Raw genomic sequence first — 5,442 nt, 5'->3', positions numbered from 1 at the left:
AGGGAGGAGTTGGAGTGTAATTCTTTCTGAGTTGAGTCTGCCCTCTTTTTATCAAAGGATCTCCCTCCAGCCAGATGCTGCTAGCTGACGCAATCCTGGGCTGTAGTTTTCTCAGTTCTTATTCAGGTCGCTAATCTGAGTGATGCTTTTGTTTTCAACTTCTCAAATTCCTGCTGGCCGGCTCTCTTATACATCACTTTGAAGTTTTCAGTTTCTCTAAAGCCCTCAGTGGCTAATATCTCACACTCGTGCATTCTCCTCAAGGGAAGGGTAAGCTGCTGTTGAAAGGCTGGCTTCCTTCATTGGGGAGCTGTATTCTCACCCAGAATCTGATCGTTGTTTAAGTGGGGAGACTGACTGGTGACTGATGCATCCCACTACAATGTCTTTCCAGATTCCCCAAGTAAATATATCTTTCAAAGAAGAATAAAATAGCATTGATCTTTCAAAAAAATGAGATATTGATTTAAAATGAAGAAACTCTAATCAGAGTAGTACATTTAAATCTGCTAGGACGGATGGGCAGAATTTGGTATGTTTTTCATCATTCAGGAAATGGTGTGTTACTGGCTTCAGACTAACTTTGGTTTTCTGTCTTCGTCCACAGAGAAGCTGGTGGTGGCTACTCCCAGAGGGCCTTTGGTGACTCAAATAGATGGTCAACTGATGTCAGTTGCCAGTGGTTTCCACCACAGAGTTCAGAGCACATAGGGGTGCACTGGTTCAGGCACTGCCATTCCCAACATACTCACTTACACAGAGGCAACACTGAAGTAAATGGAGAAGCTGCCTCTGAATATATCAGTTGTATGGAATTTGTGAAAGAGGCCTTTACGGAGGGCAAAGAAATCCTCAGAATACATAATATCAGCATTTCTGATGATGGACCATAGCAGTGTTCATTTACAGACAGTGGTTTCAGTGATATGGCCAGCAGGAACCTAAGAATGGTATGTAATGTTTTCATGCAACATTTATGCTAATGATCTATGACCCAATAAGCTGAAATATTCGGCCATGATTTCAATATTTTTTTCATATTTATATTTTTTAAAATATTGGAGAAAAATTCATACTGAAAAATCCAATAAATAATGCCATCAATAAACATTGCAGAGTGACCAGTTAGTCTAACTTGTAAATGAAATTTTGATTCGATTCACAAAACTTAAGTTTCAGAACCCAACTTAAGTTTCGGGACTCTTCTCGTTTTACTAATATAGCTGTTACCCAATAACTGTCTTCATTTGTCTTTCTCATTATGAAGCTCTTGGCTTGAAGACACAGAACCATGTTTCAACTCCTCAAATTAATGGACTCATTGTAGAGAGTGATTCAGAAGGGTGGTGTCCACGCCCCAGATGGAATGAAGAGACAGCAAGGGAGAGTTAGTCCTACATTCATCAAAAGCTTTCTCACAGGATGGAGCTAGATTTCTGCACATGAAGATGATTCCTCCTCAGAAACTGGTCCAGTGGTACTGTTGTGTGTTGCATTTGCAGCCCTGTAACAGATGAAGAGAAAAAAACAAGCATCGTCCTAGCAAGTGAATGTTCAGTTCATCAGAATTTGGTTGGCAATTTGGAGACCTAAGGAGAAAATAAATTATATAATGTTAAAGAACTTACATTGCCACTCTTTGGATATGACTCTTTACAATTGCTATTGGTGTTGGTTGCAACAAATATTGTCAGGTACTAAGAGGAGGGCTTTGAAAGAAAAATTTTACAACAAGAGCAATGACCATTCACAATTAAATATGTACATTAATGTACATATAAATTCTTTTAATTCCTGTCTCATAAACTATCAAAATCTTATGTGTAAGTTTAACAGAATCCTCAATAACTTTAAGGAAGTGATTGATCTTTCTTAACTATAGTCTTCTTAGCTTACAAATGAATATGATCATACTGTGAGGTTTTGTGAATATTACATAATAAGAGGAAAACCTCCTTACTTCTTGTAGTGTTCAACACTAGTACTGGCACTTAAAACTTTCTGATAATTCTACAAAGTGGGAGTATTATGGCCATTGGTGTTAAGAGAATCCAGTAAAACCAGCAGCAGTGTAGCTATGTAGCTGAATACAATGTCAGCACTCAAAAATCAGCAGCATTCTTGTAAATAAAGTCACTGAAAGTGAAATTAGGGAAACAACACCTTTGACAATGGCACCCAAAAACATTAAATACTTAGGAATCAATCTAATGAAGGAAGTAGATCCATATATTGAAAATTACAGTTCTATGGAAAAGGAAATTGAAGAGGATCTCAAGAAATGGAAATATATTCCCTGATCATTGATAAGAAGAGACAACATAGTGAAAATGGCCATACTTCCAAAACTGTTAAACAGATTTAATGCAATCCCAATCAAATACCATTAGCATACCTGACAGATCGGGAGAAGTCATTCCTAAAATTCATCTGGAACCAGAAAAAATCTAGAATAGCAAAGGCAATCCTGGTCAACAAAAGCAAGGCAGAGGCAACATCATCCCCAACCTAAAATTATACTATAAAGCTACTGTAACAAAATCAGCTTGGTACTGACAAAAAGCAGACCCGATGGTCAGTGGAACAGAATAGAATATCTACAGACACAACTACAAATACACTCAGTAACTTCATCTTTAACAAAGATAAAAAACATGTTCATTGGAAGGACAGTAGCCTCTTTAATAAATGGTGCAGGAAAAATGGGATTTCTACACGCAAAAGACTTAAACTAGACCTATGCCTTTCACCATGCACTAAACAGAAGTCAAAATGAATGAAGGATCTAAATATTAAAAAATAAACTTTAAGTCAAAGACAAAGTAGATAGAAATCTCAAAGACATAGGGGTAGGTAGAGAGTTCATGAACAAAAACCAAACTGCACAAGAAGTAATTCAAAGAATCAGTAATTAGGATCTCATCTTTTTAAAGCTTCTGCACATCAAAAGAAACCAAGAGAGTGGGAAAAAAATCTGGCAGATTGGAAGAAACTTTTTTCACTATTCCCTCAGACAAAATACTTCTATTTAGGATGCATAAATAATTGAAAATATCAGACCTTGCAAATTCAAAGACACAATCCATAAATGAGCATCTGAGGTGAATATGCATTTCTCAAATGAAGAAATAAAAATGGCAGAAAAGTTCCCCATCATGGGAAAGGGAGTTATATACAGAACAAGAGGTGATAGAACAGTAACAACTAAAATAAATCTGAACCCAGACATATAATAATTAATGTCTCAGAAATTCAGCATTAAAACAGAATAATAAAAGCTGTTAGAGAAAACTCACCTATCAAGGAAAGCCCATTATAATCATTACACACTTCCCAGCACAAACCCTTAAATGTAGATGAGCCTGGATGGAAGTATTTCAAGCCTTGAAAGAAAACAACTTTCACAAGGCATAGTGGTGCATGCCTGTAATCCCAGCACTTGGGAGGCTGAGGCAGGAGGATCAATACAAGTTTCAGACTAGCCTGGGCTACAAAGTGAGCCAAAGGCCAGCCTGAAATGCATAGTGAGAACTTGTCTGAAAAAGACAAAAAAGAAAAAAGAAAAAAATCGTTTCAACTCAGATTGTGTACCCTGCAAAATTTCTTTGAAAATTAATGGAGAAATAAGATTCTTCCATGACAAAGAACAACTGAAGAAATTCATGTCCACCAAACCAACCCAAAAAAAGAATATGGAAAGACACAGTAGAGAGAGACAAAAATACTACAATTCCCAGAACAGTAGCAGAAGGAAACCACCAGGCAGGGTAAGAAATTAAATAAGAAGGAAAAAGCAGGAAAACAGCAACAGGAAAATAACGACAAAGTTGAGCCAGTATATATCAGTTATATCCATCAATGTAAATGGCCTCAGTTTACCAATTAAAAGAAACGGGTTAACAGAATGAATCAAGAAACAGGATCCCACAATATGCTGTATAAAGGAAACACCTGACTCAAAAGTAAATTATAATGAAAGGTCAAAGGATGGAAAACAATATTCCATGTGACAGGAACCCAGAACAATCCATATGAACTTCAAACAAAAAATGATCAAAAGAGATAAACAAAGTCACTACATACTTGTTAAGTGAAAAATTCCAGAGGAAGAGCTAATAATCATAAATATCTATGCACCAAGTACAGAAGCACCCAACTATATAAGACAAATACTAATAGACATGAAAAAGCAAATACATAATAATACAATTGTAATGGGGGAACTTAATACCCCATTGTCACAAAGAGATAGATCAACTAGACAAAAAATCAGCAAATAACAGAACTGAATCAAAATTATGGACAAATTGACTTAGTAGACATTTACAGAGTGTTCCACCCAACTACATCAGAATACACATTCTTCTCAGCTGCACATGGGACATTCTCTAAAATAGATCATATATTATCCCATAGAACATTCTTGAGTAAATGCTAAGGGAATGAAGTTATCCCATGCATAATGTCTGACCATGACACAGTGAAATTGGAAATTAATGGCAAAATAAACTGCAAAACCTACATAAACACATGAAAATTAAATAACAACCTGTTGAACAACCAAGGGTTACAGGTGAAATTAAAGAAGAAATTAAACAATACCTACAATTCAATGAAAATGCAGATGCTATATACCAAAACAGGTGAAACACAAAGAAAGTGACCCTCAGAGGGAACTATGTAACAATGAATTGTCGCATCACGAAAATATAATGCTACAACTCACTTCTAAAAAAAGAAGAGCAAATCAAGCCCAAAGCTCATCGAAGAGAGGAAATCATAAAGATCAGAGCAGAAATTAACACAGTTTAGACTAAGAAAATAATACACAGAATTAATGAATTGAAGAGTTGGTTCTTTGAAAGAATAAACAAATTTATAAACCTCTAACCAACCTTAACATGAAAAAGAAAGAAAAAACTCAAATTCATGCATCAAGAAATGAAACCAGTGAAATTACTACAGATCCCAGGGAATTTCAGAAGATCATGAATACCTACTTTGAGAATCTTAACTCACATAAGTTTGAAAACACAGAGGAAATGGAAAGATTTCTAGAAATGTATGAATTATCAAAGCTGAATCAAGAAGCTATAATGATTTTGAATAAGCCAGTATCAGCCACTGAAACTGAAAAAGTGATTAAAGGCATACCAACAAAGAAAAACTCAGGTCCTAATGAATTTATAACTGAATTCTATAAGAAATTTAGAGAATATTTAATGCCAATACTCCTCAAACTCTTCAATGAAGTTGAAAGGGAAGAAATTCTCCCTAACTCATTCTTGGGGTCAAGTATTACTCTGATACCAAAACCAGAGAAAGATCCAACCAAAAAGGAGAAGTATAGGCCAATCTCACTAATGAACATTGACACAAAAATCCTCATTAATATACTGGCAAATAGAATGCAGCAAATCATCAAAAAGATTATGCATCATG

At 35.6% G+C, this 5,442-nt stretch overlaps 1 pseudogene; it reads left to right on the top strand.

Annotated features, from left to right (window-relative positions):
• Nucleotides 1-534: 534 nt before the first annotated feature.
• On the top strand, nucleotides 535-1,623 carry LOC111756876 (selection and upkeep of intraepithelial T-cells protein 8-like; annotated as a pseudogene).
• Nucleotides 1,624-5,442: the final 3,819 nt, after the last annotated feature.

The sequence above is a fragment of the Cavia porcellus genome, unplaced genomic scaffold, assembly GCF_034190915.1.
Source record: "Cavia porcellus strain 051 isolate PalLab524CR breed Dunkin Hartley unplaced genomic scaffold, mCavPor4.1 scaffold_25, whole genome shotgun sequence".
Classification (NCBI taxonomy): domain Eukaryota; kingdom Metazoa; phylum Chordata; class Mammalia; order Rodentia; family Caviidae; genus Cavia; species Cavia porcellus.
This window is presented reverse-complemented; position numbering and strand designations above follow the sequence as displayed.